This window comes from Brachyistius frenatus, unplaced genomic scaffold (assembly GCF_029030835.1).
Source record: "Brachyistius frenatus isolate BFR_SWC_R1_liver_20210118 unplaced genomic scaffold, ASM2903083v1 Contig_45, whole genome shotgun sequence".
In the NCBI taxonomy this organism is placed as follows: Eukaryota; Metazoa; Chordata; class Actinopteri; family Embiotocidae; genus Brachyistius; species Brachyistius frenatus.
The window spans coordinates 563,652-585,503 of NW_027210644.1; the positions used below are offsets into that span (position 1 = coordinate 563,652).

At 39.5% G+C, this 21,852-nt stretch overlaps 1 protein-coding gene and 1 pseudogene across 3 annotated transcripts in view; one reads left to right on the top strand and one right to left on the bottom strand.

The window, feature by feature from the left end:
* Window positions 1–21,852, top strand: part of iqsec1b (IQ motif and Sec7 domain ArfGEF 1b) — a 204,452-nt gene that overhangs the window by 13,269 nt on the left and 169,331 nt on the right. The window lies entirely within an intron of this gene.
* LOC138623681 (piggyBac transposable element-derived protein 4-like) lies at window positions 16,754–17,990 on the bottom strand (annotated as a pseudogene).

Here is a 21,852-nt window from a genome sequence, read left to right on the forward strand (position 1 = left end):
CAATCCTGTGTCTTACAGGCAGCCAGCACAGAGCAGCCAGAACTGGACTAATGTCTTCTCTTGTCTTGGTTCTGATTAATACTCAAGCTGCATAGATTTGGATGAGCTGAAGTCTCTCTGTGGAAATGAATATTTGTTTATGAACTCTTTGTAGTCATTTAACAAATGGAGTCACAAAATGACCACTCAAAATGAGCTGGGTTTCTAGATTCACAGCAAAGCTGGAAGCTGTGAGTGGTTGTGGAGTCAGGCAAAATTTTTGACAAAGTTGCATCAATAAATGACAAACAGTTATAACACATGATGTAATGAATACTACACAGAGAAGGGACAGAGGAGGCCACATGGTGAAATAAAAAGATAATTAACAATTAGATTATTTGAAGGCCTAGATTTAGTGTTTGAGACTGATTGATGAATTTGTGATTTAGTGTTTCTTAAGACACGTTGATACTTTTTAAATGAGAGTCAGATGAAGTCACTTTAAGGTAGCCTATTTCTGCATTGACTTCAGCCTGAAATTGTGGTAGTTATTGTTTGATTAGTGCTGGCAAATCTCTGCACTGATAATTCTATAAACAATGTTAGCAAGGTTCACATGACCCTCCCATTGCATGCTGTAGTGGTCGCTTGAAACGGTCCCTTCCCACATCACGTTAGTTTACATCAGCCCTCTTTTTCTCCATGCTCTGCCTGTCTAAAATTGCACATGAGGATCTGCTTGAATCAGCATGAACACTTATTCATACCAGGTGTAAATCTGACGTCATTATTCAACGATACAGATCTTGTATTGTAACAGGCTATCAGGCACTAATAGGGTCTAAGATTCAAAGATGGGGCTTAAGGTAATGTATGGGGTTAGTTACACAGATTGTTTTCACAAAGAAAAGAAAAAGTATGGCATGAATCAGAATGACTGTGAGATTTTGTGTTAATGTCACATAATCCAGTTGCTAGCAGAGGAATCTCATTTACATACTGTTCCTGTCCATCAAAATTAAATGTACATTTTTCAGTTGGTGATCAAATATTTTGTAACCATCCGACAGGGCACAATATCTGAAGGTCAGGAATGAGTGTAAATGAGCCTCTTGAAGGGTAGCTGCAGCTCCACTCACAGAGCTACTTTGTTAAATTACCTTGTGAGATGTCATCTGACATTTTCAGCAAGTGCAGTTTGGAGGTTTGAAATAATGGGGGTTTGAAAATCCTTTGTCTTTTGTCAAACACTGTTTTGATTTATGTTGAAGAAAGACACCATGAACAAAGTTGTTTGACTCCTACGACTGGCATGTCCAATATGATATTAAACATTAGTCTATATAAGCTGTCTGCTAACTGTAGCCCCAGTTTATTCTGATTATCAAAAATCTGTATCCCACTCATACATTTTCATAGAAGATAGAGTTTTGTTGGTTTACTGTCGAGATTAACTTCAGTAATCTTCATGAAACCCAACGACCCAAGAGAGCTGTTATCTTGTGAAGCCACATGGTGGGATTTAAAGTGAAATGAAAAAAAAAAAAAAGAAACTTCTAGAAAATGTTCTTGTGCCTCTTTATTTTCAAAGTCAAATTTTGACTTGGCACATATTGGCTTTAAAGTAACCTATTACCTGCTTATAAAAATTAAACACTTTGCGAATGTTGTCCATAGCTAAAAAAAAAAATTATCTGCACAGTTTGTGCTCGGGGCCAAAATCATCTTCGAGGCCACAAAGCCAATACGATATTACAGGACAGAGAGGTGAGTTCCATTTCATTTCACATCACCTAGCAGACTGAAAACTGGAGCTGCTCTGAAGGCAAAGATTTTCTACTTAGCTTATAGTTGGACCCTGTGGGTTTTCTCAGGCACTGTCAGAGGTTGAGTATTTGTTGGCTGAAATGACACCGTCAAATATTTGGGCATCAAACATAAATAAATCATTATCAATCAGTATTGATCTCTGTTCTGTTTATCAAACTTAAAAGCTGAATGTAGATTCTAACGGTTGCTTTTTGTATTTTAATCAGATTCCAGTCATAAATACATGTTAAAAAGAGACTAATATTTCTAATTTCCAAAGCATTGTGATGTACAGAAATGCTCACTGATAATTCCAGTGTACTTTATAGAGGTGGCCGATTTAGTACCAATAGCATTAGCCATTTGCCATGACCTGAGGTAAATACATCATTAGAAGGCTACTTCCAAAAACATTTTAGTACACATTTTAGCTCTTTATCTTTTTGTCCAATTCATGTGGAAACACAGGACAATTTTTATGATAGATTAATGCAATTTTGGGTTTGCTTACCCTCCGAAGTGACCTGTTTTATTTTGTTCCCACCACCCCACAGCTTTAATTTGAGACTTGGCCACGTGTTATAATATAGCAGTAGACTTGCAGTGGAGCATTAATATTTGGTGTTCAGACTCTGATCTTGTCCTCCCCTGTGGGAGACCTCCCAGCAGGAATTGAGGAATGGTAAGAACTTCCCTGTAGGATGACAGAATGAAAGGCAACAGGTGGGTACCAGGGTGTTGGTGGGACTTTTCAAATGCTGTATGAACAACTGAGTGGTAGCAGCAGCAACGGCAGGTGTATCAGAATGCAAGCAGCAAAAGAGAGGGCACAGCACAGGTGGCACTGATATAATAAGAAGGGTATGCTACAATTTGAGTGTTGCACATTCAAAGGTTTTTATCTGATTGTTAGGACATTAAACTGTGACTCTTTTAAATGACCAATTTTCTTTAATTTTTGTATTCAGTAATCAGAAACCAAATTCATGGCAATCCAATTGTGCTAGCTGAGTGGTAGTTTTCTGAGAAACTGTGGGGGAACTGCTACTTAGAAATGTGAGAAACCAATACCTCACCCATGTTGTGCTACCAGATTGCTGCACTTCTCACACTGTGATCCTGCGAAGAGAGCCTGGCTATCAAGAGTTACCTCATCTCCACTTTGTGTTGCACAATTTTATTTCATTTTCTGGATAACTAGCCACAGTTTTATCTACAGGTGAGGGTTGGAGCCAAGATTGACTGCTAAATCAAGAGCTCTGCTTAGCTGCTCAACCCTCATTTCACAGCCACATTCCAATCCTGTGGTCACATAATTACATACCAGTGACCTCGGGTGCACTGCTGTTAAAACCTACTTGTGTGTCATGTCCCGGATGCGTGTGTGGTTTTGAAAATGTGAGCAGTGTAACAGTAGAGATTTCTTTTGTAAAATCCAACAAGTGAACAAATAAGTTTAGCAGAGTCCTGTTTCCAGAAAAGTTGGGATGCTGATGAGACCAAAGACAACATATCAAATGTTGAAACTGAGAAATGTTATTGATATTTGGAAAATGTATGCTCATTTTAAATTTGATGCCAGCAACACGTTTCAAAAAAGTTGGGACAGGGGCATTTTTATCACTGTGTTGCATCACCTCTTCTTTTAACAACACTCTGTAAACATTTGGGAACTATGGAGATCATTTGCTGGAGTTTTAACAGTGAAATATTGTCCCATTCTTACCTGATATAGGATTTCAGCTGCTAAAAAGTTTGGGATAATTTTCATTTCATGATGTGCCAAATACTTTCAATGGGTGGAAGGTCTGGACTGAAGGAGGCCAGTTTAGCAGCTGGACTCTTCTAATAGAGACCCATGCTGTTATAATAAGTGCAGGATGTGGTTTGGCATTGTTTTGCTGCAATAAGCAAGGCCTTCCCTGAAACAGATGCTGTTTGGATGGCAGCATACTGTATGTTGCTCCAAAACCAGCATATATTGTTCAGCTTTAACGCTGCCTTCCTAAATGTGCAAGCTACCCATGCCATGTGCACTAATGTACCCCCATACCGTCACAGGTACTGGCTGTTGAACTGTGCGCTGATAACAAGCTGCATGGTCCCTCTCATCGTCCATGAAATAATTTCAAATTTTACATTGTCAGACCACAGGACAGTTTTCCACTTCGCCTCAGTCCATCGTAAATGAGCTCGGGCCCAGATGAGGCGGTGGTGTTTCTGGATCATATTTATGTACAGTTTCTTCTATATGGTAGAGTTTTAACTGACATTTGTCGATGCAGGGACAAACTGTGTTTTCAGACAATGGTTTGGGGGAGTGTTTCTGAGCTTATGTAATGATTTGCACTACAGAATTGTGTCTGTTTTTAATAGTGACACCCGAGGACCCGGATATCATGCCCATCCAGTATTGGATTTTGGTCTTGTCCCTTGCGTACATAGATTTCTCTGGATTCCTAGAATGCTTTTTTTAAAAAAAATTATCGACCATTGGCAATTAAATCTATCAAATATCTTTGTGATTTTAAGTTGAGGAACATAACCAATCATGTTACTTAGCAGTGGCAAATTACCGTAATTTGTGGTTCAACCAAGTGTTTCTGTTAGCATTATTCAACTTCTCCAGTCTTTTGTTGCCCTTGTACCAACCTCTTTTTTTTAATATTGCTGCCATCAAATAAAAAAAAAATAGCATATATTTTTCATAAAACAATACAATTTGTCAATTTCAACATTTTATGTATTGTGTTTGTTCTATTTTCAATTAAATATGGGTTTACATGATTTGCAAATCATTGTTCTGTATTTTTATTTCCATTTTACACAGCATCCCAACTTTTTTGGAAAAGGGATTCTACATAAAAAGGCTAGTATCTGTGATACATATATGTCATACAGAAGTATGACATAGAAATATAAGCAATTTGATGAAATATCAAGCATCTTAGTCAGTCATTTTGGAAAAAATAGTGCATATCAGATAAGTAACTGTTAAGTCAATTCACAAAAAGAATATTAATCATTTAAGTCCTGCGTGAAGAAAAAAAAATTCTTTGTTTAAGCTTCTCAGCTGTGAGAATTTGTTGCTTTTTTCAGTTTTTTCTCAATTTTCGGTTGTAAATGAAATATATTTGGGTTTAGGGGTTGTTTTGGACAAAACAAACCATTTGAAGAAAATGTCATGAGGATGAATCAAAAATTGACGTGAAAACTTTTGTTTGTAAACTAAGAGCTCAATTACTTATTTTTTACTGTAATCATACATGCTTGAAAGAAGTTTGCTGTACACAGTAGATCATTGTCTGGTCTGTGCAGAGGGTTCACTATGTAATTGTGATAATTCACTTTGACCTGAGATAAATGGATAGATTACAGTGCGTATGTGTGTTCAAAGAAGCTTTTTAGTTTTTGTATCTTCGCAAACAAGGCAGTTTTGATGGTAATCTTGTTCCAAATGTGGCTGAGATATCCTCGGGTGGGGTTGGTCATGGCTCTGTAATGATGCAGAATGGCTCTGCAAACTGCCCATCCAACCCCTGCCTGCCAGGCCTGTAGTGGGTCAGTAAACAAAAGCCCTCTGGGTCTCTCAGTGCTGGTCCAGAGGAGATGCAGACATGTTTGCGGGCGAAGAGGAATAAGATCCCAGTTTCACTGTATGCCACTCTTACAAGTCTCTCCGAGGTGTTTGCTTGACCTGATGTTTTGCTAGTGTGCTATATCTTCTGCAACAAAGACATGGTTCCGTACAGGTATATTTGTAGAATGGGTATTGAGTAATACATGACCTGTGTCGGACTTTTAGGAATACCTTTACAAGAGCAAATCATCAAAATAACAATGACAATGTAATGAGAGGAATGGTCATATAAGAATTGTTTATCACCTCGCAAAATGCCTATTATTTGTCTGTTTTCAGCTGGGATGTCTTAAAATCTCTGTTGCATGGCTGTCACTGATCAAGTAGAAAAGGTTAGTCTGCAGTGGGGATAAATTGTTGAAGCTGTGGTATCAATAAGCAACCTTATCAACCCCCACACAGATATGGTCAGCCTGTACTTCGGGAGTAGTAGTAATTCTGCTACTTGGTACAGTAAACCAAAAAAAATACTGATACATGGCTTTAGGTTTCATCATATGACTGTGTGTACTGGAGTGTTTCAGCTCTCTACAGTACATGTCAGAAACAAAACAAAAATGCTGAGACCATATTCAGTTTTCCCTACATTCAAATTATGTTTGGTGTAACCAGGTTTGGTAAGATCATCTGGTATTGTGACAAACGTTGGGCCTTTTACTGCTATTCAGGAGGACTAATAGTGAAAAGAAAATCCTGAATATGCCCTTGGATGGTTTCATTTTATTTATCTTCTAAGCATACATGTAAACTGGTACGGCAAAGATCTGCACATGCTTACTCAAATTAGGGTGAACCTCAAACCACAAAGCCGCATAATCAGGATAAGCAATTCAATTTAATGTTCCCCTGCTGCCGTACTGCTATTCACCTCAATTTGCATGTCTTTGCATGACTGTGCACTGCAAATGTGTGCGTCATCCAGGTGTTATATTTGTCTTCCTGGATGTGTGGCATCACATCCATTATGAGTCATTGTTAGGCCTCATGATGCAGCATGAGGTAGTTAGGCTAATAGGAAAGGCTCCTCTGCAAACTAATTAGATAGAAATGTGACCCCATGTTGCCCTGCATGAAGGTAATAGCCCTCTGTAGCACTAAAACATGCAGGTAGCTGGCCGAACATTTCAAACACTCTCCAAGTCCAAGGACTTATTGATTAAAGATCCCTGGGTTGTCTTTTTCTATTTAAGGCTATCCAAGCTGTCTCCTAACAATCTGCTTCACCTTAGAATTATCTGAAATAGATCAAGCAGTATCTATTTTTTTTTAACAAAGTTGTGCCGTGAGGGAAGGCATTTATAGCATTTTCCAAAAATTCTTCAGTCAAATGCAAAATAGCAAGTGTCGTCAGAATGCTTGTTATCATCCTCTAATGAGTTATAATTGGCATCTTCTAAAGCAGTGATGAAGACTTATATTATAAGCAAACATCTGCAGCTGAAACTACACCTATTTGCTCACTTCCGTGGTCCTGTCTATGCCAGCTGCATCCTCACCCACCCAAGCATCAAGGGCACAGATTTCTTTTCCAGCTTCTTTGTAGGTGAAGAGGTCTTGAATGTGTTCTCAGGATAATGAATGCCATATATTGGCGACAAGCTCCTCAGAATTTTCTGTGACAGATGAACCTTATTGGCTTTTTTCTCACTGGCTGTAAGATAATTGTGACTCATCTCCTCTTTGCTGTTCGACCGCCTCATTTCCAATTAAATGTCAGTGAAGAAAAGCTACGGTTAATATCTGTACCTATAACAGGCACACTTTACTTTCTGATGATCTGTACTATTAGTACAATGAAATCATGTACATCCCCAGGAGGAGCTTTTTGTTCTTTAAGCAAGGACTTCAATGGCAGGCCTTTGGAAAAGGTACAATTCATGGGACTGACTTTTTTTTTAACTTTTTTTTTTTTTAACATAAAAATACCACTTTGAATTCCATGTTGTTTCATCTTTGAACTTACCCGCGTGTATTAACAGTGAGTTAGAACATATTTCCAGAGAAGGTTGATCTTTTTGAAATATTCTGATATTCTGATAACATTTTCAGATAAGTATTTATCATGTGACTTAGGTATGTGCAGGGGTGGCGCAGAAAGTTCAGCAACTGTACCTGTTGCATGTGAACGGTGCACAGCACCGTGGCATGCACAGAGCACAGAGAAGCAATGACTTTCATCAGGAAGTATTCCAAGTTTCGACCAGAAGTGAGTGGGAACTAATCGGAAGTTGTTTATTTAAGCCTGAAATCGATACGGGTTGATCAAAAATTGCTAAATTGATTATTTATTACAAAACTATTTACTTAACAGCCCCAGAATTGAGCTTTGGAGCAATGTTTGTGATCACAAGAGGATGAGTACCATTTACAGAACAAGGTTTTTTTTTTTTATATAAAAGCTGGTATATATATTGTTATTGTTGAGCTATAGTGTGAAAAAATTAAAATATATATATATATATATATATATATTAAATGCCTGACATATATATATATGATTATAATACACTTTACTTTGTATTTTGTTCAGCAAATAGTGTGTTTTTTTTTGTTGTTGTTTTTTTTTGGGGGGGGGGGGGGGGGTTCATCGTTAGCCTGGTTTTATTATAGATAGATAGATAGATAGATAGATAGATAGATAGATAGATAGATAGATAGATAGATAGATAGATAGATAGATAGATAGATAGATAGATAGATAGATAGATAGATAGATAGATAGATAGATAGATAGATAGATAGAGAAAGAGATATTCTCACTGAAAGCGGTCAGCTGAGTGAAGACACTGACTGGGTCTTAAGGATGAAGGAGTGAGCTGTAAGCTGATGGAAAACAAGGCAAACAAGGCAAAGTCACAAGCCGTAACTTGCGACTTGTCCTGTAAAAGAAAAGTTCTCTGCGTAACTTGGCGGAATATATTTTAAACAAACCTGATTGAAACAAGCCGATGGTAGAAATTAACCAGAAGAGTCGTGAGTTGTTGTTAATTCCTGTGGACGCTGGACACTGACAGAGCATGTGTGCCTGTAACGAGAGCTGCAGCAGTCTGTGTAAATGAGTAGGCGGGGCTCGGTGTGTAGCTGGCCTCGATGTATGCACACAGTGTCTGTTGGAAGCCTAAATCATCATGGATAGTGACACCGTTACTCGGATGATACACGTGCTCGTCAAAAGTACATTATCCGTACCGGATACTCGTATCAGACGAGTACTCGTCTCATCCCTAGTAACCGCTATGTCTGTTATGGACAGTCTCTGATGTTGTCCCACTTGTTCTTTCTCTGGCTCTCTGCTGACTCCTATTCGGTGACTTTCGACACTCCCCCAATCAATGTTGTGATTGATTTAAGTTTCAGACAGCTTAATTTGTCTGTTTCATTCAGTGTCTTGTCCATCTGGACTTGCCATTTAATACTACCCTTTTAAATGGGTCCTTTCTTGGTCCTGCCATTAGAGCGTACAAGCAGAGATTGTATAGTCTTGAATGGTTTGTGTTAAGAGCTGAGTCTGAGCAACTTGAAGATTTAAATGAGATGTCATAAGTTCAATTGATGTTGAATCCTTCATTTGGATACCCATCCTACCTTATTAAGATGACCAGCATCAATCTCAATGCAAGAGAATAGGGTTTTTATCAATTATTGCAACAATTCCTTTTATGGAATTCAAATGCGAGAATAAAAGAATGAAAGAGTAAACGGCATTGGCATACACACTGAATAAAGGTATTGAAACCAAAAGATCCAGCAACCTCAGTTTGTAGTAATGATTGTAGTCATCTATTTTTAATGTTTTCTACAGATAGGAATACCAGAGCATACAGAAAAGACTATGTGCAAGGACTGAATTCCCTTTTACTTCAGCTCATCTCAGGTTCCCACCTCAGCTGTTTAACTTTAGCTTGCATGGGTGAGTTGCGTGAGTGACAGAATCTTTAAGCCAAAGGTCAAGGAGTCATGAGATCAAAGTCTAGCCCTGGAGGCTGTCCAACAATGGGTCTGAGTCCAGAAATAGTAGAAACTAGCTGAAAGCAATCCTCCCAACACCTTGGCCATTTCCCACGCAGAATGTTTTTTGTCCTTTTATAATCACCGTTTGATTCATGAGTGTAATTTTGGTGTAACAGGTTAGACTGATGTGATTTGTTCACTGTGCTGTTGTAGGATATCTGATGGCTACGGATTGGAGGATTAACAGCCCAGTGTTGCTTGTTCACGATCCATTTGTCATAAAAATATTTTACAGCTTATTCTCAGCCCTGTGATGATGATGATGATGATGATATGAAGACTTACTCTCTGTATATTACCAGACTGAGTCAGGTAAGGTCCATCATTACTTAGGTGCTTCCATCTATTGTGTAGGTAATACTTTAACCTCGGCCTAACTAACTTGATGTGAGCAAACAGGTTTTAGTATATTACACTCATGCACTGATTATAATGTAAAAAAGTATATTTGGTTACAAACGTGTTTTATTTGTACACAAAAACAGCACACTGGAAGCTCTTTAGAGTTATTTTACACATGCATTTCAGACGGTAGTATAAAGCTCCTTCTGAGAATATTGGACTGGATGTTATGTATTATTTTTTTTGTTACTTTATGAAACTGACAGCCACGCATACTTTTCGCTCCTAACGATCAAATTCTGAGCAGTGACCTGGACAAATATTCCAACTTTTCCTTTTCGATTACAAGTGTTATTCCATGGTTTGTTTTGGCTGCTTGGGGGCCCTCAAAACAAGCTGTTGAACATCCAGAAAACATTAGCAAACAATTGGAAATGTGCATCGGGCAATTGTACAGTTGCTCATTTTTGGTCTCTACCAAGACATGCGGAAAATACCTGTCTCTTTAGTTGTTAAATGGCCACTATGCTGAACAGCGAGATGCAAACTTTTTGTTGTTTGGTACTGGCAGTTAGAATACACAGCCTATGAGTTGTGAGACTGAACCAGAACAGTAAAGTTGTGAACCAAAGAAATGATATAATGACTCAAAAGATGCTTAAATTCTCTATAAATCTGGGGGGAACTGCAAACTGGGTGATATTTGCCTGTGGAATTGTTACAGCCTGTGCCCACCCTCTCACGTTACACATTGCAAATTTTAGTCACATGGGGCCTCATTCACTAATATTTGCATAGAAATGTTCTTACTTTGCGCACAAAGTGAGTGCCCACGCGAAGTCACCGTGGAATTCATGACACGTGCGGACCGGCCAATTTTGTTCTCACCACCTTGAGTATTCTAGTGAATCAGAATCATTCTAAATTGAGAGGCGCGTGTCCGTGCTCTGCAATTAGCATACTGACACGCCCCCGTTTCGCCATGTAAGGGCACCGGTTTGTCTGAAGCTGTGTCATGATGAAAGTGGTGAAGTGAAGAGAGAGTGAAGAAAAGTTGATGGAGACGGCACCAAAAAAATTCCACAACAGCGAAAATTTAAATGATAGTTTCTGAGGTGGAAGACAGAAAAGGCGCATGTTTCAAAATCGTTTCCTCAGGAGTAACTATAATAATAAAAAAAAAATTAAAAAAAGTTACGCGTGGGCTGCCGTTACTGAGGCCGCTATATCCCCTGCGCTCAATGTGGCACAGATTAACCCTTAGAACCCGCAGAACGCAATAGCGCAGTGAGTGTTCATCATAGAGAGATAAAGCGGAGATCTGAGATCCAGAACCTACACGACTTGAGGTTTCTAAAAATGTCGGTGGCTCGTCTGTGTAACGAAGCGTTGTGGAGATAATCGTGGTTGAACTTGTGTCGTCGTTACAGTCTGCATGAAGCACTACATCCATCCCCACCCCCGCTACTCTTAATTGAATAAGTCCCAAAGTCCTGATCGCTTAGCGACGTAGGTGACTGGATATAAAAATGAACAGCAGAACTCAGAACCTTTCTGAGGATACCTGTCGTTCCTCTGTACGACTGCAAGTACTTTCAGCTGGTCCCGTTTTAAAATCACAGCTGACCTCTGTACTGTCTCCAACATAGGACTGATATAACATCCCCCTTTGTATGGAAACAATAATAATAACAACATATTTATGGGCCTATACTACTAGTATATTGAATGGTTTGCCCCAACAATGACCCATATATGATCTTAAAAGTGAAGGTAGTGAAATGACCCTAAACAATTTGCCTAAGGTTCAAAATATGGCTCGCTATTAAAGTTGATGCAAAGAAACGCATCAAACACCAAAATAATAGAATTGGAAGCAGGTGGAGGACAAAGAACACCTGATCTGATGGACCAGTATGAGAAACTGGCAGCAATTATTCACATTATAGGCTATTGACATTTTTTTTAATGAATGCAGTTTTGCTAAAAGGTATGTGCTTACATTTTCTAAGACAGCCAGGCAGTCATCATTTGTTCGTACGCATGGTCTTAAATCATCCTAAATATATATAAAATAATATAGATATACAATATAAAGAATTTGTGCATCAAATGTTTGTACGCACGATTTAAGGATAGATTTGTGCGTACGCACCAGTGTTTGAATGAGGTCCATTCACATCAAACTCAACTTCGATTGGATGTAGACATCTAAATTGAATTGTGTGATGGATGTTGCAACATTCAACCTTGCATGACAGTATGGTTACCACGAGTAACTTAAAACTGTGTTACATTATTAAAACTCATTTGCATGTGCGTTTTAAATTGTTCATACTTAGATTTTCACAGCAATACAAATCGCATGGTTTTATTATAGTGCAGCTCTCTATTGAATAACAGATTTAGAAATAACTAGCACACAAAATGGTCAGCCAATCCTTGTAATTAATGGTGTTCCTCAGAAAGGGATTTAAAGATAATACTTACAAAGTAGAGAATGCCTCAATCAAGACATCTGGTCATCTTAAAAAACAGATACAGAAATATAAAATTTTGCCATGTGGTCTAATTTATAATCCCACCAGATATTGGGATTATAAATCACAGAATGTTGCCGGGGGGTTTGTCTCACACCAGTATTTTAATCTTGTTTTATAACTCCGCTTATGTCACTGAGCAGAAATTGCATATCTTTTAAATTACATTCAGGAAGGATATCCATGCGCTTGACACTGCAGAGGAAATGAAAAAACACTGCGGCATTTCCTGTGATCTCTTGTCATGTCCTGACGTAAGAGTGAAGAGGCGTATTATTCAATCCCCGGCCCCACTGTTGACGTCTGGTCACAGATGTGCAGGCTGGGCATTTGTAGCTGGTGGGATCTTTGGTGTGGCTTTAATTCCACAGGTTCCCACGCCGCACCACAGGCCGGCTGCTTTGGACAGTCTGAACTGCAATGAACTTTTAAGTCCAGGCCACTGCTCTAGATTTAGGAACTCTTGCTGTCAGAGGGAGGGGATTATGGCAGCACCTACGGCTACAGTTACATAATACTGGATCGCTGTTGTGGTTATAATGCGGCTGCCAGCTCGGAAATGGCATTTACATTACTCATTACAGTTTTATGCTTGCTTAAGGTATACTTTTTCTTCTGACAGAATGAAAAGTGTTTATTCACCGAGCCTATTAGGATTTATACATGACCCTTCCAGTTAGGGCAAGACAAGTCTACAGTAAGCATAAAAAAAAGAAGCAAGTTTATTCATCAACAATGGTTCAACTGACTGTATGTGATGTGAAAGAGGTTGCTCATAGTGGTGAATCTACATATAATTATTCCCATAGTCTGCAGGTTTCAACAGCATTTTAGTCACTTTTAGCTAATTGTTTTGGTTTTATGTCCCAGAAATCTGTTGTTTTTGTTCAGTCTTACTGTTTTTACCAACCCCCGTTTTGTTGTTCAAGCAAGCAGCTGTTTTTAATGATAAAACCCGCTGTATGCTAACTGCTAAATTAGAGGTATGAGGAAGTTAGCGGCTAGCAAGTTTAGGAAAGAGAGGGATATTCTCGAGATTGAAAACCAGATTTAAAAAAAGAGAAGTGATACTAATGGAATGACATTCAACATGACTGAAACATGGCTCCAACGAATGCTTATGTTTCTTAGCCTCTCTGATTATTTCTGAAATATCCACCATAATAACTTCATAATAAGTTACGTTATTCATGGTTTTGTTTGCTTATTGTTCCACTTTCCCCATACGATCAAAAATAAATAGATAAACAAAAGAACAAGAAAAAAAGCCTCCATTAAACTATTCAAATTCAGACCAACAGTCCAGTGTATTTCTGGCGAGCTGATGTAACTCAAAAGGACAGTTTTCTGGCATCCGGGCCTTGACTGACAGGTGTATGGTGGGGAAATATAGATAACTGTGGTCGAGGCAAATCTTCAGCCAACTGTTCCAATATTGAAACAATATAGACAGTCAGGCTGTCTTGTGTAGACACAAAGAAGTCATCAAGACTTCTGTCTTGAAACTGGATTGGGCCTGTATGTGCTCTTAAAGCTGCTGTAGAGAGGAAGGAGATCAAATCTGTAAAAATTCAGTCCATCACAGCGAACAGTATCCCTCCTGCTCTTCCTTTGTCTGCTTCACTCAGTCACTGGCTTGGAGCCGTTGACGGACAGCTCAGACTTTTTGGTCAATTAGATTTTCTAGAAATATATATATATTTATATTTATATATATATTTATTTAATTTTTTTCTGAGGTTATCCTGGTAAATGCTTATCTTGAAATCATGGTGTCGTGTGCAACCACACAAAACAGAACTTTTAGCACTTTTGTTCATCTCATTACTTGCTGACCCTACTTTGTGTCATAATTATGGTGGTGACACCTGTATTTATTCCTGTGACGTTAACCTAGTCCTGACCTATTGACTTATTTTATCTCTCCTGGCTGGAAACAGTATGGTTGCAATACTCCAATCTGCCAGGGCAGCCAGGAGCTGAATCAAAGCGCTGCTCGGGTAATGATCTCTGGGCTCTGCTCTGAAGCTACTGTGTCTTTACTCTGCTCCACTCTCTTTGCCGCAAGCTTTGTGTGTGTGTGTGTGTGTGTGTGTGTGTGTGTGTGTGTGTGTGTGTGTGTGTGTGTGTGTGTGTGTGTGTGTGTGTGTGTGTGTGTGTGTGTGTGTGTGTGTGTGTGTGTGTGTGTGTGTGTGTGTGTGTGTGTGTGTGTGTGTGTGTGTGTGTGTGTGTGTGTGTGTGTGTTTGTGCTCACGTGTGTGTATATGTCAGTGACAGAGAAGCAGAGAGTGTGTGTGGTACATATACACTGAGCCAGCTGCCCCCTGCCTGTGATTGATAATGTGCCTCATTATTTGTGCCATTTCATCTGAGGCTTCCAGGGAAAGCTTCAAGCTGGGACTGTCTGTCTGCTTGGAATACCTGCTAATGACGGTGCACGCCACTTCCCCCAACCCTCACCCTCCCAGCATCGGTCCGGCCAGACCGCAGTCAGAGTGCCAGCGAGCACAACCTTGGCTTAAGAAGCTGCACATAGACACACATTCATTTGGACACATGCTGATCCCTCCCAGCACAAAGGCAAGTACATTCAAAAGAACTGCAATTTGATCTGATTTATTCCAAACAGAGAAATAAGTATTAATATGGTTGTTATAACTTTCACTCCTACAACTATTTTCCAGATGGAATTTGTAGCTGAGCCAAACAATATGTTTCATATGAAGAGCTGATCCTTGTTTGCCTCTTTGGGTCACAACTCTTACTCTCTGACAGTTTTCTGAGTGTGAGAATTATTTGTGTAGAAGTTGTGCCCTCCATAAATCCCACAACGGCACAAGCTTGCAAATCATTAGTTGGCATTTGATAGTCCCACAAAAGCTTTAGAGCAAACCGGAATGACGCTCCACCATTTTTTTTCCCCAAGTGAGGAAATAAAATGCTCATGTTTTCTTGACCTGGTTGAAATTAATTAACATTTTTCAAGTACTTGAAAATCCATTAATTTCTCAACCATATGTTGTTCAAGAAAACTAATAAAAACAAATGCAATAGTCAAAGTTGTCAGCTGTATTGATTGATTCGCGATGTCAACCCAAAGCCTTGATTTTTATCCGACCATTCACTCTGTTAATTTTTACTGCCTTTGATGTTCATACAAACTCTACGGTTCCTGTATTGGTTTTGAATTAAAAGCCCTCTAGTGTTTCAGCAGAGAAACACCCTTCATTTCTTGATAAGGCTTTTATTATGAAACTTTTGACGAAACCTGTTGTGACTGAAATCAGACAAAAACACTTGGAGTAATCCAACCACTGAACATAGCAGGATTATATTGGTGGTTTTGTTAAATCAAATCAATGTCAATATACATGATTGACTATTGTATGAAAACTTGCTACTGAAGGAACTATACTTACAATATCAGAAACAGCAACAACCGAATCGATCGTGAATGCTCACATCACAAGTGCGCTCCGGTATTTAAACAAATAGTACTACTGCCCTGGTAGTGACTATACACAGAAAATCAACTCACTCTTAGCTCTACAAAGGTTTTTACAGCTTGTATACACTGGACTCATCTGATAGGAAAGGCAGGAAAAATGTCTTACTTTTAGTCAATAGCTGTTTACTCGTCTCTCTAAAACAACATATAAAAGCATTTCCTAATTTGACACCCTGCAACATCATGTGTCTGTGCCTTCTAAAATTCTAACAAAACACATCTGTTTAATGATGCGACCAAGCTATGGGTAAGGTTTGTTTGGTTTGTCAAAGTTATGGGAACTTCATTATCGCCACTACAATATGGTATGACTAACATTCGGAAACAATAATGGTGATTATTAAATGAAACTAAGACTGATGGTTGGTTGGAAACAAGAGGTGAATGTTTAGTTAACCCAACCATTCAACCCAACCTCCTCCCTACGTTGACTTTGTAGCTCATTCACCTGCATTTGTGTTCACAAAAATACCCAAAAAGTGTGCCACACCTACTTGTGGTCACGGGGGCGTCTGCACTTGCACTGTGTCTGTGCCTCACCTAGGCGGAAAAGAAAAGGGCCCATGATGTGTTTCCTTTGTGTTTTCTTGTGAGGACAGTTGGTCTACTCATCTCACAACTTAAAATATAATTTTTAGTCTTCATATCTCTTTTCTTTTGTTTCAAACTGTCGGGAGCCTAACCCTTGTGTGGTGTTCATATTTTTGTTATTCAGCCAGTGTTTGTGGGTCTGGTGGACCCGCTGCATTTTTGGGCTTTTAATTCAACACAATCAAACAATTTTATTTTAAATTACTCAACAGATGTTTACTTCATCCCAATTACAAGCAATATAAACATAATATATGGTTAATATTTGCCCTTTGCCTTTGTTAGGTCACATTTATCAATTTTAAGTGCTCCTAGTTTTTTGTTTGTTTTTTAATACAATGTGTGCAGTGTACTCATGAGTACCACATTCTTGCCTTTCTTTGGCACATAGGATACCAGAGACGTGCCAGCCGTGTACACAAACTTGGAAGGCCTGTTCTTTGTAGTCTGCAGTTGGGGTGGGAGCTTGTTTATCCTTATCGTTCCCACCATGGTCAGCTTCCTCTTTAGGAGCTCCTGTCCCAGCTTGTATGAGATAAAAAAAAAATTGTCGCATGTGATGTTGTGTCCAGAGTCCCTGAGTCATGTCCAGGACAACTCTCATTCCTTGGTTTTTCTCAGGGGCTCCTCCATCAGGCTTCCCTGTATAGACTTGTAAGTTCCAAGCATATGAGAAAGTGACATCACAGGCAGCCCAGATTTTTATACCATATTTTGCAGGTTTAGATGATATAGACTGCCTAAAGGGGCAGCGGCCCCTAAATGGCATCAGCTGCTTATCAATGGTGACATTAGCGCCAGGGTTGTAAAACAGGGGGAGGCGGTGCACCCACTTGTCCCACACTGTCCTGATGGCAGCTAGCTTGTGTCTCTGCTGTCGAGCTGGTCTGTCGTCTTGGTTATCAAAGCGGATAATCCTGGAAATGATGTAGAAGTTTTCCAGAGACATTGTTGCACGGAAAAATTCTCTGCCAGTTTCTGCATCCCACAGGGACTCTGTGGATTCCCCTTTAGACCTGGAAACTCCAGCAAGCATAAAAACCCCAAAGTAGGCATGTAAATGGGTTCGGTCCATCTCCTTCCACCTCTCTCCAAAAACACGCCTTCCTTCTAAATTAGTGCAATCCAGAATAATTTTCTGAATGGAATCTGGGGTGAAAAGATCAAAAGAAGACTTGATGTCCTGCACATGAGAAACTGCCATCCGTGTTGGCCCTTGTTGCATCCTTATCACATTGGCAGCCATGCGGGGTGGCTCATTTCTTGGGCAAGAAGACCATTCAATTTCACCATTTTTTGACATCCATGTTTCTTCACTTGCTAGCTGATGACGGGCTTGTTCTGGTCCTGGAGCTGGCTGCTGACAAGCTGGTCCACTGGCTCATCTTTGTTTTGGAACCAGCTGATGCTCAATCTCATCCCCTTCTTCAAAGTCACTGTCAGACTTGGACTTTTCAGAAATGTGATCCTCACATTCTGAAAACTCTTCCTCTACATCTTCATCCAAAGCTTCTCTACCTTCTAAAATCAAGTGCAAGGCTCCCTGAGCAGAGAATCTTTTGGCCATCTTGATCAGTTGTGATAAGGAAGGATAAGGAGAGTAAAGGTACACAGGACCTACAATTTCCACACTTTTATTAGCCCTGGGTCCAGTGGACTCGAACATCCTGTATGTAATATAAATGGGTAGGGGGGGACGGGGGGGGGGGGGGGAGACGGTGTGTGGTCATTGAAAATGTGTTCTGATATATGTTCTTCACAGAAAATGAGCCAAGGCCAATGAGTCTCAGTTTGAAAAAATAATTAATCGTATCATTTTTCTTTTGATAAAAAAATTAAAATGGGTCCCACAGACCCGAACACCACACAAGGGCTAAGTCACGATGTCAAACCCTGACTAACATCTGCTCCTTTATCTTAACTGAAGGCAATCTTTCCTTTAACATATTTTTTATGTTTTCCTGAAAAGTAAAAAATGTTCCTGGTGGTACTTAAAACATTTCCATTATGTTTCACCCTCTTTATAGCACACAACACTGTGTCCTATAAAAGCATTTTTTAAAACTTTGTCGTTGTAATCCCAGCTGTCTAACAACGTGTTTGCTCCTTTCTTTCCTGCTTATTTATTTCAGACAAGTATGATTTAGCTGTGACCCCTCAACCTTTTGACTTTTGTCGAGTTGTGACCGTCAAGGAAACTCTGTTGTTCAGGTCTGACATACTTTGAGACTCCTCTGATTCTCTGAATATGGAGTGAAGGTCCCATAAAGGACACCCCAACCTCATGAATTAACTGTCCATGATGAGTGCTGGTTATGGTCACACTGGAGACAACATGTCTGAATCTCTGTTAGGCACTATCAAGCCATGGACACATTCGTATCCTTATCAGAACTAATGTGTTCCTTATAGTTGAGCCCTTGTGAGAGTACAGGCAGAGAGGTTTAGCAGCTGGGCAGTAGTTTGTTGTGGCCTCTCTCCTTGATCGAGCTTCTGCCAATAATGAACGGTCTCCTCCACCTTCTTCACCTCATCTCCATGATTTCCTTCACAGTGACGTTTAGCGCGTGGATGATTTTGCCTTTGGTTTGTCTCCAGTATGTTTGTATGTAGTCTACCCTCCTTTCAGGTCTTCATGGTTTTAGTCCTATTAGCACCTGGAGGTTGTTTGACATCCTCTCAGATGTTCATAATGTTAATTTGTTGGTGTTGTATTGTTTGAGAGCTTGATTGTCTGTACTGTAAATCTGCAATGTTTCTTTCTGTGCACACAACATCCTTTGTATGACTCTCCATCCTGAATTGGGACCCCCTCCTTTTTTTTTTTTTCTTCTCCAAAGTCAGGGTGAAAGAACACAGGGTGTCATGGGCTTTACAGACCGTAGGCCCTTCCAGGCAAATTTCCGATAATGGGCTATTTAATTTGAATTTACTTGACAAGAGAAATTATGTTTCTTAAAGGCCTCTCTTTACGGTTTGTATATTGGGCTGCTTCCAAAACATGGCTGCTAACACAGCAGTTTTGTGGCTTTCACTGACAAAGAACTGCTGTTTTTTGCTAAAATAACATTTTGGGTAACATAAACAAGGTGTTCGCATCTTTTCTTTTGGGGTAATCTGCTAACAGCACTGTCTTCAGACCTGCCCAGCATCAAACAGCAGACAGACGAAGTTAGCTACTGGCTGGTGAATACAGTGAAGCCTTTAGCATCTTAAGACTCAGATATTTGGGAATCAATGGAGCCAGAATGACAATTGAATTTACATTTGTGCAAATTAAGTCTAATGTTGCTCCATGTCTGCTGAATGCGTAGATAGCTAATTGTTTTCTTTTGTGTTTTAACATTATTACCAGAGAGTAATACATAACATGATTGTTGGCTCTCTTGTTAGTTTGGCCCATGTGATATACAAAAAAAAAAAAAAAAAAAATCAGTTTGGGAAGGCAAAAACAGCCTAACTAATGGTATTTATATTGACTGGCAATATACTGTTCTCAAATTATCATAATTGCATAGTGTATGCCTTGGAAACAGCTTTTTACTGTTATTTGAAGTATTGGTAATCAGAAAATGATGGCATTTGCAGACAATGCACGGTTCCCTTTTGTTTATATTCACACAGACTTCAGTGTGGGTGTAGTCAGCCTTCAGTATCTATTAAGTCTCACAGTATTTGCTGTATTACCCCCACACAATGTGTGAAGTTATAGAATTTACAGAAACAAAATCCAATTAAATGGAGCTCACTGACCCTTTTTTGCGTCTGTTTGGGAGTCCGTGACACGATTATAAAACTACATTTACAGCATGTCTCACAGATGGACACAGTCAGTGAACATATTTGTCTCAGGCTGAAGACCCTTTTTTATTATCTTCTATCTATTTTGGTCTAAGTGACATTTTCACTCAGCCACACATAGACACAACATCAAAAGAGGGGAAACAAAAGAAAAGAAAGTATGGACCAAGTCAAGCATTTCTGTACAATGAGTAGTACAAGTGTGTCAATCTGCCAGCGCACAGTCAGCAGGGTTCAAGCAGAAGGCAGGAAATGGCCGAGGAAGTGAGGTCAGACCTGCAGTGTGGCTCTGGAAGGGGGTCTGAATGGCAGGAACAGAGAGGAGATGGAGATAAGGGAACAGGAAGACACTGCTTTAAAAACCCTGCCATGTGTCACCCAAGTGGTTAGGTGGGGGAGAGCGATGAAGGTTTCTGAATGACATTCTCCAAAGGAAACAGTCCCTTCATACATTATTTAAGAATCTCCTGGTTTCTAATAACCAAATTATTTTTTACTGCAGGCCTCTACAAATTCTATTTCATGTCTGATTTATCCTCTTTGACTGGTATTTATTGTGGTCAGGATTAGATACAGAAAGGCCAGAGTTGAAAAAAAAAACAACCAAAAAACAATAAGAGACAGGTAGAGTTGTGGAATAAAGTTCTATGGAAAAAAAAATCAATATCTATGAACATGATGGAAAGAAGAAAGGGTGGAGAGAGAGAAAAAAAGGAAAAGGAACAGCTTAGGCTCCAAAGCACCAGCTCATCTGTGAAACACAGTTGTGCTTCTGTTATGGCTTGGACATGTATGGCTGCCAATGGAACTGGCATTTATTGATGATTTCGCTGCTGATAAAAGCAAAAGGATCAAAGGAGAGGAATATAGTGGCATTGTGTGAGCTCACATTGTCAAGTCAAATGAATGTAAAAGTCAAAAGTGATTTCATCATGAAGCAGGAAAACAATCCCAAACATGCACTTGAGTAAACTAGCTGATCTAAATCTGACTGAGCTGCAGTCCACCTGCTTAAAAACAGAGTGAAGGCAGAGTCACCCCACAACAAGAAGAGCAAAGCTGGTTGAAATGGGGAGGTTTGAGAGAGCATCATGTGTATCAAATTTGTTTGACCTCATCTGTCCAATTGTTTTTCAACCCCTAAACCTTGTCCTAAAAAAGGCCTTCTCCTTCACTGTTCTCTCTAGGTCAATGTAACCCTAAACAAATCTGAGACCTGGCAATTATATGCAGCATCCATTATGTTATTTCAAATCAAATTTGCTGATGCTCTGAGCCTGAAGAATAAAAAAAAACATCCAAATTGTTCAAGTGTCTTACAATTGGGACTGTGCTGAAAAAGAGATAAAGTAGGAGCTGACAAGTGAAGTTGAAGGGTTTGAGGCTTTACTCCTCTTTGGATCAGGTTCCATAGTTCTACTCTCCGCCTCATGTCCACACTCCTCTGAACACCAATAAACAGGACACTGCTGATGATTTTCTGTTTCATCCAGCGCTGCCAGATATCAAAGTTGCTTTGTTGTTATATTAGTTTCCAAATGCCCAAAGCTCAGAGCTCTGGATCCGTTCAGTTGGTTTTGATGGGCAGTGGCAAAGAAAATGGAAGCGGGACCTTCATTACGGTGGTG